Source organism: Octopus sinensis, linkage group LG4, assembly GCF_006345805.1.
Source record: "Octopus sinensis linkage group LG4, ASM634580v1, whole genome shotgun sequence".
NCBI classification, from domain to species: domain Eukaryota; kingdom Metazoa; phylum Mollusca; class Cephalopoda; order Octopoda; family Octopodidae; genus Octopus; species Octopus sinensis.
Window position 1 is genome coordinate 38,904,278 of NC_043000.1, and position 15,000 is coordinate 38,919,277.

A 15,000-nucleotide genomic window follows, 5' to 3' on the forward strand; every position below is an offset into this window, starting at 1 on the left:
CAATAACCTACAAACGTATACACTCGAGCACATACACACACACACACCTGTGTTTTTGTGTGTTTGTGTGCATGTGATCATGTGTATGTGTGTGTGTGTGCACGCGCGTGAGTGTGTGTGCGTGCGTGCGTGTGTGTGTGTGTGTGTGTGTGTGTTGTGTGTGTGTGTGGTGTGTGTATGTGTGCATGTGTTTCCGTCTACAAAATTCACATACAAAGCCAGGGTGACGCGGATGGGATTCTGCCTTAAACTTTGTGGTTGTGCAAAAGCTTCGAAACCAAACAGTCACGTAATACCAATATATATATATATGATTCAAAATGTGACCGCGTAATATATATATATGTTTCTAAGTAGATTTTTCTCGCACCTAATATTCTTTAAATAGTCAGAACTTTAGTCTCGGTGACAAAGAACATCTAAGCACCCGTGCTCTCACCCACCGGAATGACCGCTGCCTGACCCGTTAAAATCTTCAACGCACCCCACACCCTTTTCAACATACATGATAAACAGTTTGGCCATGGGCTCTTAAAGCCTCGTTCGATTTGTTTTGCTCCGCCTCTGTTCTGTTTTGTTTTTTTTCCAACGGATTTCCTATTTCTTCCTGAAGAGAAAGACACAATATGGTCTCCTTATTCAATCGGAATTGGTAAATTGTGCCTTTCGAAACACGTGTAGAATGCAATAAAACGATTTCTGTTCAATCTTCGTTCAACTCCATTTCTTCAATTCACTAATAATATTAAAATCAATTATCCGCACACCGCACGGTTGCAACACCATATGGTTGTACCTCCAACCGTGCTGTCTTCTCTGATTTTTTCTTTTTTGTTTCTTTCTTCTCTTCTTCTCTTTGCTTTCTGCTATTTCAACAAGATATATTAAACTTCTATTATTGCAACAAATTATTCATCTATATTGCATAAAATATATATATATTGATATATATATATCTATATATATTATATATATATATATATATATATATATATATATTTATAGATAGATAGATATATATATAGATATATAGATATAAATAGACAGACAGATAGATAGATAGATAGATAGATATAGATAGATAGATAGATAGATAGATAGATAGATAAAACTTACTTGGAAGTTGATGCGTGGCGTTCGATCATGTTTTCGTTTATCGTTGCGTTCTACGTTTTTTTTGGGGGGGGTATCCTGTGCCCATATATGCATGCATATATACATATAGTTGTAGGTATGTACATATATATGTATGTATGTACGCATATGTTTTATTTATTAAATTGTTATTATATATATATATATATATATAGCATATAGTTCAAGTCTATCATGGAAAGGAAGGCCGCAAAGTTCTGACCTTGGAGAACTCCTGCGTTGACAGCATATGTGTCGCTGACTCTGTCAGGGGTGCATACTAAACAATTGCAATCTGAATAGAGAGGGTGGATAACTTTTGCATCTTAACTTCATTATCCATAAGCAGAGAGAATCTGAAACATTGGCTCAGAGCCAAAAGCTTTGGGGGAATCCACAAAGACGATGCTACATAAAAAATATCTTTCTTTACTGAGATGTATTCAATGAGTGGAGAAAGCGTTTGGAGCAACCTTTGTGAAAGCCGTTTTGCCTTGATGTGATTAATATTTCGTTAGGGTCTCGGATTGCGTTTGAGCTTGGTACTGTTGATGTGTTTGGCAGAACATGATATCAGGTTAATGTCACGTTACGAGCCGTATCTCCACTTTTTCCGGAAAAGTATCATGCGACTCAACTTGAATTCCGATGGCGCTTGAGCTGTGATCTGAGAAAAGTTTAGAGTAAGAAAAAGTAAAAGAACTAACGCAAGATTCGGAAGAACCTCTGGAAACACACCATCTACATCACACGATATCCCGATCTTGAGCTCGTTAGAAGCAGTTAATACGTCACCAAAGATAATTCCACCAGTTAGAATATTAGTGAGCGGCGGTGAGATCAATGTCACAACGAAATTGTCTGCGGGAGTCTTGTGGTTGATCAATTTTTCAAAGAGGTTTTCCCAGCCCGCTAGTTGATCTTTTTGGTTGCTTGTCTTTAGTTTCGAGATGGCTAAGATTTACAACCAGACAAGTTTCCATATTGGCTTTCCATACTGTGGTGGTTTGTCTACTGTCGTCTGTTTCTTCTATACTGTTGATTTTCTCTTCGATTTAAGCTTTCTTTGGTCAACAGTAACCTGCTCAGGTCAGGCTTTTCGTTATAGTACTAGACTATGTACAACGACATGCTACGGTTTCTGAATTAGGCATAACTCTCCGTCCCTGCCAAGGTTCACGTCATCCCGCATCGTTCTTCTCGAACCGGAATAACTGCCTGTCTGTCTTCTACATTTTGGGACACCACCCCAACAAAATAAATAAATTAATTAATTAATAAAATAATAATAATAATAATAATAATAATAATAATAATAATAATAATAACAATATTAATAGCATAATAATAAAAAAACATAGTTTCATCGGTCTTGTCCTTGTACTAACTAGTAAAACAAAAAGAAAATAGTCCAGATGGGTTATGTCTGCAAGATTTGGCTGCTATTTCGAGGAAAGCGTTTGACTCCATAAAAGCTTCGTCATTGACCGGATAAACCCGTATCTGTAGGTATGTGTACATGTGTGAATATATGTGTATATGTGTGTGTGTTGGTGTAATTGCGTGTATGTGACCATAGCGATTCAATTTGTTAATTATAGCATTTATGAGAGATTACAGCTACGTAACCTTTTAGTTGATTTGCACTGCATCACTGATTGTGATGTTCAACAAAGCAGAAATCTGTGGTACAGTTCAGGTCACCTTTTAATATGGATCTACTTACAGTTTAGGCCTAACACAAGTGTTAACGAGATGTCACGTTATTACATGAAATCCGAAAATTGTCAGACATTTAAAAGGAAAAAACCCCTCTTAACACTACCACTATGGTGGGGTCTACCTGGTGATCCAAGGAGTCGATAAACACCTGAAACGATGTCAAGCGTTAAGGGTGGTGACTTATTCAGCGAACCGAATCTGACAGAGCGTGGGTAATTTAAGTTTGACAGCCAAATGTCAATCATGCAATAACTATTATTCGCCGTGGCAGTATCGTAAGAAATTTGCTTCCCAACCACATCGTTCCGGGTTCAGTTCCACCGCGTGACATCTCGCGCAAGTGTTTTCTACTAAAGCCTCGGGCCGATCAAAGCATTGTGAATGGATTTGCTAGACAGAAACTGAAAGAAGCTTGTCATATATCTGTGTGTGTGCGTGTGTGTCTGTGTGTCTGTGTGTGTGCGTGTGTGTGTCCGTGTTTGTCACCCATCACCATTTGACAACAGGTGTTGGTGTATTTACATTCTTGTAACTTAGCGATTCGGAAAATGTTAAAACTCTTAAATGATCCAATGGTCACTACTGTGGTGCCTTCGATTCCATGTATAATCTATCCGGGTTAATGTGTGACTAAACAAATGCTGTTGTTATTGTTGTTGTCTTTCCCTTCTCGAGCCATACCTGGCTCACAATGGACGGTTTCCCGGTTTCATTGGCGTAGAGGTTCCCCACCTGGACGGGACGCCGGTCCATCGCAGGTAAACTGCTAGATGCAGGAGGAGTGAGAGAGAGAAAGTTGTGGCGAAAGAGTCAGCAGAAGTTCACTATTAGCTTCTGCCGTAGCCGCGTGGAACTTGGGGGTTTCATTCATAAATACACACATCGCCCGGTCTGAGATTCGAACCCGCGATCCCCCGACCGCGTGTCCGCTGCTCTAACTACTAAGTTATGTGCAGCCACGTGGCTAAACAAATACAACAATAAAAGAGTTCAGCAACCACGGTAAATATCCCAGTAACGAGATAATCAATGAAACAAACGAATTATCGCGTTAACACTTATAATTACGGCTTCGTGTAATTATAAACTAAATTTACAACGCTAGTTGCTGTGGGTCGAAAATATTTCTACCTTTTAATGAGGTACCTCCGCGAAGGATTTTCAGATCTGGTAGTTATTTTATCGGTCTCGGTGAGCCGTTGACATACACAAAGACAAAGAAACACATATGCATATGTCTGTGAGCCTGTTTTTGCCCCTCCCCCACCATCGCTTGACAACCGATGTTGGTGTGTTTACGTTCCCTAACCTAGCGGTTCGGGAAAAGTAACCGATAGAATAAGTACTAGGCTAACAATGAATAAGTTCTAGGATCAATTTCTTCGACTAAAGGCGTTGCTCCCCGCATAGCAACAGTCAAATGACTGAAACAGGTAAAAGAGTATATATATATATATATATATATATATATATATATATATATATATATAATATATAATTGCAAGCGTGAAGTGTTTGTAAGCCATTTAAGAAACACACAAAAGCCGTTCGATCACTTCAACATTTAAGTTTAATTTGTCAAAATATTTTCGTCGCTAAAATCCGCAACCTGTTCACTGACAAAAATCCGCGGATTTTAGCGACGAAAATATTTTGACAAATTAAACTTAAATGTTGAAGTGAATCGAACGGCTTTTGTGTTTTTCTTAAATGGCTTACAAACACCTTCCACGCTGCAATTGTTTTCGTTTCAGCACACGATCTCAGATCAAATCACTTGCTATGCGAGTACATCTCCGTAATATATATATATATATATAATATCAGCATGGAGGGTGTTTATAAGCCATTTAGAGACACACAAAAACCGTTAAATTCGCTTCAACATTTGAATTTAATTTGCTAAAATATTTTTGTCTATTTGAGAGCTGCATCTTTTTGAGGGAATAATGCATTTCGAAGCAAATAAATTTATAAATAATAGCATGTAAATATGTTTGCCCAATCCATTCAGAAGGTTTCGATCGGCCCAGAGCTTTAGCAGAAGTCACTTTCTCAATGCACCACGGAGTAGGAATGAACCAGAAACTATGTGCTTTAGAAGCAAATGTGTTAGTACATAACCACGCCTGCGTTTAATTTAATTTATAATCAACAAGGGTGACATATATTAATTGGACAAGATTATCAATAAACCAATATATACTTTCTAAGAAACGAATTAAAAAATGGTACCAATTCGGAGCTTTTCTGACGCGATCCATCAGATTGGAAAATCGTGCTGGTTGAGTTAAGACACTTCGTAACGTTTCCTTTGTATTTGAGTTTTCCTATGAGACGATGAACCGACGTAAACTAACATCCCAATACAACAAAGCTAGCATCTGTCCGTTCGTTGCATAAATGGCGCAATGCTGGTAATCCCTTGGCAGAAATAGAATTAGTAATATAATAAGAAATACAAGAAAATTGGTACCAGAAATTCAATAATGAATAGGTTTAAGACGAGCAAACGTAACTGCATAAACGTGCTTTTATTTAGCCAAGCTTATATTAAATTCCTTTCTCAATGTTAGTATGTTACGGAATGGAATATAATTACTATTAAAATTGTTTAGATTCAATATTCGACACTGTTACTGTGTATATAATTGTATACAGATGTGTCAAGGTTTGGAGAGTACTGTATGGGCATGCGCTGAAATGATATCAATGATATTATCGATAGTAATACATAGGGATACGAAAATATGAATTATGTATTAGTATGCACTTGTTCGTAATTATATGCAAATGGGGTCCATTTCATTAATATTCTAATCAAATTAAATATGCAAATATTATATACATCATTTATATTATATACATCAATATTATATACATCATTTATATACTTCTATCTTGATCTGCTCCAAACTTCTCTTTCCATACTTTTCTTAAAGTATTTGGTTTCGTGTGTGAATGTATGTATATATGTGTGCGTGGTGTGTGCGTGTGTGTACGTCAGTTTATATATGTGTGCATGTGGATGTGGATGTGTGTATGCTTGGTATATATTTGTGTGTGTGTGTGCGTACGCGATGTATGTGTGTTTGTGTGTGTGTGTGTGTGTGTGTGTGTGTGTGTGTGTGTGTGTGTGTGAGACGGTGCTCACTCTCAGCAGTGAGGGGCGTTGCGCACACGATAGTAAGATCGTGATTTCGATTCTCTGAACGGCTGCGCGTTGTGCTCTTGAGCAAAGCACTTCATTTTACGTTGCTCCACCCTACTGATCGGCTCGGCAAATGTCTAACCCTGAGAGGGACTAGCCTTCCCATCACCGAGGAATATTGGCCTGACTGCCGCCTTCCTGCATGGCCAACGGGGAGGCATCATATCAAAGTTAAACTTATACATATTGTCAGTTTGCATTTACCTACAATTTTTTCCATGTCCAACTCATTCAAATTACAGATTTATAGACGAATACTGAGGTTACAACGACGAGGGTTCCAGTTGATCCGATCAACGGAACAGCCTGCTCATGAAATTAACCTGCAAGTGGATGAGCACTCCACAGACAAGTGTGTACCCTTAATGTAGTTCTCGGGCGGGGGGGGGTGATTCAGCGTGACACAGAGTGTGACTAGGTTGGCCCCTTTGAAATACAGGTAGAATAGAAACAGGAAGAAAGAGTGAGAGAAAATTGTGGTGAAAGACTACAGTAGGGTTCGCCAACTCTGCCCACTGCCGGAGCCTCGTGGAGCTTTAGTTGTTTTCGCTCAATAAACACTCACAACAACTGGTCTGGGAATCGAAACCGCAATCCTACGACCGCGATTCCGCTGCCCTAGCCTCTGGGCCATTATGCTTCCACACACACACACACACACACACACACACACATATGTATATATATATATATATATATATATATATATATATATAATATATATATATATATATATATATATATATCTGTATATGTATATATGTATATTGTATGTATGTATTGCGCACATGTATATACTCATATATACACACGTATCAATATTAATTTATGCCAATACTTATATTCAGATTTAATATAAAAATGTATCTGGATGCTGACGTTTTCTCAATAGTTACCCACCACCGCCCCACCAAGATTAGCTTCAATATACACAGGTATATGCAAAAAGAGGCTGTATATACTTGTGTATATTGAAGCGAATCTTGTCGTTGTTGGACTATTTGGCGTATTTTTCTAGCATACAGGCACAGTGGCTTCTGACCCCTTAATTATTATTATATTCCGTATAATTATACATATTCTACACATAAGTTTCATGAACTACAAAATATAATTATCCATACTACCACACTTCAAACGTACCTGTTATGACTCTTTATCTTGATTTGAAGGTACGTGAAGATATTTACAATGCGCAAACTTATTTCTGCAAATGTTCTAAGGACTGATGTTGATCATAGTTTAATCAATAAGCCTAGGAGTGAGGTAAGTGCAGTAAAATTAGTGGGGTGGTCTGTGGGGCCCCATTTAAGCGGCCCTTTAGATATTGAACCTTTTACGATATTCCCTAGGAGTTCATGATATGAAATTCATTGTCATTGCTCCGATTTGGTCACCAATGCCATGTATCTAGTTTAAAATGCAGTAATAATAGGGGAAGCAGCATTTAAAAAAATTGACGCCCTTAGGACATTCCCAGATATTAGGGGAGTTGCTGGTTTGAGATTCGTTGTCCTTGCCCAACGGTCTAGGAGGAGTTAACGAACATAAAAACGTAACGGACAAGAATCACCACTCAAATTTATAATAGGAAATATTTATAGGTTTGTCGGTATTTTCAATTGATCTCTGTTGTTTTTGTCCTTCACCATTTAAGAATATCTTATCCATTGAATTGCGCGGACAGATAGCAGAATCCTGAGCATGCCGGACAAAATGCTTAGCAGCCTATCATTCCTCTTTGTGTTCTGTATTCAAGTTTCACCGAGGTCCACCTTGCCTTTCATTCCTACGGGGTCTATGAAGTAAATACCAGTTAAATATTGGGGAAGACTTCAAGAAAAAAACTTTCAATTACACTTTATCTTCTATATCTTTTACTTGTTGTTTTGGATTACGGCCATGCTGGGACCCCGCTGGTGAGTGTTTTCGAACCCAGTGTACATTTCTAATTTGGTATTTATTCTATCGGAGTCTTTTGCCGAACCACTATGTTATGTTAATGTAAACAAAACGACACCCGCTGTAAAGAGGTGGGGTGTGACAAGCCCAGACACACACATATAACGTAAATATATATGAATATATATATATATATATATATATATATATATATATAACTTAGATAAAACTTAGATATGATTCGACCAAAGATTGGTCCAGGCCATGTCTAACTTAATAGCACCACCTGATAGGAGTATCTAAATCCTGTTTAAGTCAAGTTTTGTTTATGGTCCATTCAAGTAGTGAGTTTTTGTTGGGTGAGTTGTATCCAATTATGGGTGGCTTATCTGGTATTCCTTGAAGGAATCTATCCAGACTCCGTTTAAAGTTGATGGGATCCTTTCCCTCTTTGGTCTCTTTCGGAACAATGTTAAATAGGGCAGGGCCTGTTGAGGAAAAGAAATTATGTTGCAGTGTACATGTATGCTGTCATCTTGAATTGATATATATATATAAAGTTGGCGGTATATCTTTCACATCGTACAAATGATGTACCGCTCACGGCGACGCTGGAGAGAGTAGAGTTTCAAGGCTTTAAGGCGGTCCCAATAATCGAGAGCAGCCATGCCTTCAATTTGTTTAGTGCCCTCTGGGTTGATTCAATCCTCGAGATGTTTTGTATTGTATGGGGAGACCACAGTGGGCAGCAGTATTCGAGGTGTGGCCGTACAAAGGAGGAGAAAAGTGGTATGATGACACTTTGTTCTCTGACCGGAAAGTTCTTAAGATCCAGGAATTCATCCTACGAGCTATATCGACCTTATTGTTGATGTGTGCACTCCAACTGAGCTCGTCATCAACAATTCCGCCCAATTCTCTGATATTGTTAGAGGCTGTGAAGGAAGAGAGTATGGCTGTTTTATAAGGAATTTCTTCCAAAATGCAACAGCTCAAATTTTCCCTCGTTCAGTTGCATTTTGTTTCTGTCTGCCCATTGACTCACAGCATATAGATCAGACTGGAGTTGAGTTCGGTCTGCTTCTTCATTGATGATTTGCTGGAGCTTAGTGTCATCAGCAAATATTTTCACTTTGCATTAATGTACGACACTGGAAAGGTCGTTTATGTAAATTATAAAGAGTAGCGGGCCCAAGACAGCCCACAGGGGGACACCGCTGGTGACTTTTGCTGGGCTTGAGTGGACTCCATCGACTACAACATGTTGTGTTCTATTCGCCAGGAAATAATTAATCCAGTGTAGAAGTTCTCCACGGATTCCAACATTTGCCAATTTTGAGAGTAGGATATTATGGTCAACCCTGTCGAACGCTTTACTGAAGTCAAGCTATGTGACATCAGAGTTAGACCCTGTTCCCAAGGCTTTGAGTATATCTTCAATGTGGTGTAAGAGCTGTGTTAGACAGTCCCTGTCACAGCGAAAGCCATGCTGATTTGCATTTAGGAGTTTGTGGGTCTCCAGGAAGTCAGCTGTCCTTGATCTTACACACTCTTTCAAACACTTTAATGATGTGGGAGGTGAGTGATATATATATATATATATATATATATATATATATATATATATATATATATATATATATATATATACACGACAGGCTTCTTCCAGTTTCCGTCTACAAAATCTACTCACGGGCTTTGGTTAGCCCGAGGCTATATTAGAAGCCACACTGTGGGACTGAACCGGTTGGAAAGCAAGTTTCTTACTACACAGCCACGCCTGCACCTATGTAAGTATATATATATATATATATAGAGAGAGAGAGAGAGAGAGAGATGGAGGGAAAGAGGGAGACAGTGACAGAGACAGAGACAGACAGATAGAGAGAGAGAGACAAGGTGGTTTCCACGTAGTTTCTGTTTACCAAATTCACTCTCAAGTGATCGGTCGAACAGGGCTGTAGTAGAATAAAACTTGTCAAAGTTGCCACTCAGTGAGACTGAACCGGAAACCCCGTGGCTGCAACGCAACCTTCTAAACAACACAGCCATGGCACACAGCTACGCTCGACAAAATAATTTCGTAATTTATGTGTTTTTGTCAAGACTTAAAAATAAAATGGATGTGACAACTCATTCAACACTGTACACGCAAATGGTGTTTATGTTAATGGAATTGCCATTTTCAGAGTGACTCATAACAATGTCTGCAAATATGGAGCTGAGTAACTTTTTCTTATCCCATGGTAGCTGCATTGTAATTATGTGTGTATGTGATTATGTCTAGATGCATCTATACATAAATACATACCTACCTACATACATATATCTATGATATATTATATGTGGGTGTGTGTTGTGTGTGTGTGTGGTGTGTGTGTGTTGTGTTTGTGTGTTGTGTTTGTGTGTGTATCTATATATATATACAGATATATATATATATATATATATATGCATCTATATATACATATTTACATCTACATACATACACACACACTCATTTATATATAAATATATATATATATATAGAGAGAGAGAGAGAGGGGGGAGAGAGAGAGAGAGAGTTAAGGGTAAATTTAACTGTTCGCCTAAAAGGAAAAGAGATCACAATATCCTGACCCAAAATTAAAGAATATGAACTCCATTATGGTTATGATATAACAAGCTTACGCAAAGTAGTCACCCTCAGCTTCAACTACGGCCTCAAGATGGTTGCGGTATCTGGCGCCTACGTTTCTCACTGTGTTCCTGGGAAGATGTTCGAATACCTCGTCAACTAGCTTGGTGTTGCCGGCAGAGCGGTTGGTTTCTTTCAATTGTGACCCACACATAGTAATCCATGGTAATACTAGATTATTTGATAACCAGTTGATATAGCAAGCGGCTCCACGTGTAGTGAGCCGGGCCGGTGCTCAATTATGCTTTCGAGATGTAGGCCCCAAAACGGCGCGCTTTCTCTCCTAATAACCACATACATTTGCTGGCTTCTGGTATGCGGAGCTCCCGAGTAGTAGCACCTGTATGCGTATGCTGCTTCCAAAACATCTATAGGATTACTATGTTTGGGGCGGGGGAAATAGGCCAGGAATTGAGGTTGGGAAAATTATAGAAATTCTCATAGAAATTCTCTGACTACAACTTCTGACACTTCCCAGAGGTATGGCAAAAAAGTGAAACCTACTGTCACTGATGTGGTCTTCCAGCAGCTTTACATAGTTGTCTGAATTGACCCTAAGACCACGTTCAAAAATGTGGAGAGGAATTCCGAAGTTCCGATACAGAACGTGTTGTGGTTCACTTTCCATCGGACATGGCTTCGTTCTTTCAGTTGCAGCTGTTCATGTCACCTTTCACAGCCGTTACACTACACACAGAGCGCTGGATAGCAACCACGGTGTCGGCACTTTGATACCCGTCGCAAATCATCAGGACACTAGGCAAGGCGCCTTCAGAAATATACATATATATTCAAAATTTGAAACCAATATATGTGTATGTATGTATGTTTGTATGTATGTATGTTTGTATTCATGTATGCATGCATGCATGTATGTATGCACGTATGCATGTATGCATGTATGCATGCATGCATGTATGTATGCATGTATGTATGCGAGCATGCATGTATGTATATGTATGAATGTGTCTATATATATACATAAAAGTATGCATGGGCATTTATCTGTAGGTAGATATGTAGGTAGGTAGGTAGGTAGGTAGGTAGGTAGATAGGTATGTAGGTAGGTATGTAGGTTGGTTGGTAGGTAGGTAGGTAGGTAGGTAGGTAGGTAGGTAGGTAGGTAGGTAGATAGGTAGGTAGGTAGGTAGGTAGGTAGGTAGGTAAGTAGGTAGGTAGGTAGGTTGGTTGGTAGATTGGTAGGTAAGTAGGTACGTATGTAGGTATGCCTGTGAACCAGTGAATCAGCGTATGAAAGAAGAGGCATTATACTGGTCACCAGATAGATGTACCAAGCAGTTGTATTGCGTCCACTTCTGTGCGTCTGTGAGAGATGGACGGTTTATGAACGCCACGCCAAAACACGTGACTGCTTCCACACGAAGTGCTTGGTATCCTCTCTCGAGGTAATCTGCCAAGCATGTACACATTGCTGAGGAGAGCTCAAATCAAGTGGACAGGTCACTGAAATTGTCTCCAACACGCCTCCCAAAGACCCTATTTTACAGGGAACTGGCGGAAGGCAAGCCCACGCAAATAGAACAGATAAAACTTCAAAGATACACTTAAAACCTTACGAAAGAGTTTTGAAATCAACCCCGGCACCTGGGAAACACAAGCGCAAACCCACAATGTCTGGCAGATGCTGCAATGTATGCAGCATCTGAGGTGCCACCTCATACCAACAGGACAGGATTGCAAGAGCACAGGGCAAACTCAAACTACGCCAGTCCAGAGACAACTTCTTGCCTTCATTCCCAACAGACCAGCAGTGCCCAACCTGTAGAGCAGAGCCCTCTGAGCCCACATCGAACTGATTGGCAACAACCGGACACACCATATTTTTTCTCATATGTCATGTACTTGGTCATCGCCGACACCTTCAGACGAACTAGTGAGGTTTGCATTTACTCATGCATGTATGGGTCTTCATATGTATGTATACATGTAGGCATGCATATGTACATTTATGTACGTATTATGCATGTATGTATGCAAGTATGTGTGTATCTATATAACCATGTTCTTATGCATGTATGTATATAAGGCATGCTGTGTACCGACAAGTCTTATAAGAGAGTGACTAACCTGGAAACTAAAGATGCAAGTGCGACTCAAGATGCTAGACAAGTGCCAGAGATTTTCTGAGCTGTATGAGGAGAGGCCTGACATCTTTCTCGGGTGGGAACAGGAAACAACAACGGACCACATTGCAAAACTTCTCTTGAAGACCCTGTTTCCCCAGCAATTATCCATGTGCAAAAGTGCGCAGGTATGTATGAATGTGTGCATATATTTACACATGTATGTATGTGTGTAAGTATACATTGATATCTATACATATATATATAATATATTATAATATATGCATATATATATATGTATATATATATATAATATGCATATATATATATACACATATAGGTATATAATACATGTATATATATACACATGCATATACTGACACACATATATATACATATATACGTATGCATATACATATATATATAGAATATAAAATATATATATATATATATATATTATATATATATATATTATATATATATTATAAAACAAATATATATATATATATATAACAAATATATATTAATCCAGACGGGTAGAAATATAGGAAAAACAGAAGTTAAAAATGCACTGAGAATAGGTAAAATATTGTTTTATTAAAATATTTGAAGCTTTAACCGGTTTCACAGTTCACACTGATTTTCGAAAGGTTCAGATAGAAAGACGTGACTTATGTTGCAGCTGTCTGGATTCTGATTAGTGTTTGAAGTTTGCCCTGTTTTTATTGAGAGTTCTGACTCAAATTAGTATATGCTTTGAAGAGGATTTGATTGGTAGAGGATAGTCACATAACAGGTCTCAGAAATTTTGATATTTATATATGGGCTTACCCTGGGATTAATCTGGGGTTTCACGTCCATAAAGCGCTTAGCTTTACGGCGTATCGTCAGATCCCAAAACCTCCCCCATATTCTAGAGAGACCACTCGCTATAGAGGCCTTAAGCCAATAGGTTTTGGGATCAGATGATACCCGTAGAGCTAAGTGCATTATGGACGTGAAACCCCAGATTAATCCCATAAACCAACCTCATATAATTATATATATATATATATAATACAGTTCTCACGGTCATACTAAAATTCTTACCATCCAGTGTGTGTTTATGAGCACAAACACGTATATAATGCGCCTGTGTATATTGGTGTATATATTTTGTAATACAATTCAAATGAAAATATGTTTGTCTATATATGAGGCACACTCTGTACGCGATGCATGGATAAATTTAGACTTACACACGCACTCACATCCCATTGCGTTCGCAGTGCATTATGTATGTATGTATGTATGTATGTAATGTATGTATGATGTATGTATGTATGTATGTATATATATATATTATATATAATATATATATATATATATATATATATATATTATATTATTCTGTTGTTATTAATATTACTATTGTTACTAATCACTAGATGTTACAAAGTTGCTCATTACGAAGCTCTTAGTCCTTCAATCATTATAATTTTAGCTATATCTAATATAATAAATGCGCAAACTAATTTCTGTGTGTCAGTGTGTCACACTTAAACTCCCTCTCTCACTCTTCAGTAACACTCCTACTGGTCCTCATGATAGGGTCAGAGTAATAGTAGGTATAGGTGAGGGCGGTGGCGAAGACAGCGAGAGAGAGAGAAAAAGGAAAAAGAGAGAGAGAGAGAAAAAAAGAAAAGAGAGAGAGAGAGAGCGTGACAAAGAAATTTCGAGAGAGTTGATGATGTTTTATCAAAAGTAGTAGTGTTGATGGTGGCAGTGGGAGTAATAATAAAAGAGAGAGAAAGAGAGGGTGTTATGTGAGAGAAAGAGGGAGACGATCTACAACTTTGTTTAACCATATCTCTTTGGCAGAAATTCCTGTCGCCAACATACTAAACACTATCATTTTTTTTTTTTTTACGTTCTTTAATACATACACACACACACTACGCGCGCACATACACACACATACACACACACACACATATATATATATATATATATATATATATAATACACTTTAATTGAAATAAAGTTTCCCCAAAAATTAAACAAATCTAATATAATAAATGCGAATGTCAATGTGTCACATTTACAACTTTAATAAATACTTTCTACCGGAAGCCCAACGCCTCAGATTTTGGGGGAAAGGATTTAGTCGATTACATCGATCCCAGTACGTGATGGGTACTAATTTTATTGACCCCGAAAGGATGAAAGGCAAAGTCGACCACGGCAGAATTCGAACTTAAAACCTAACATCAAACGAAATACCGCTAAAA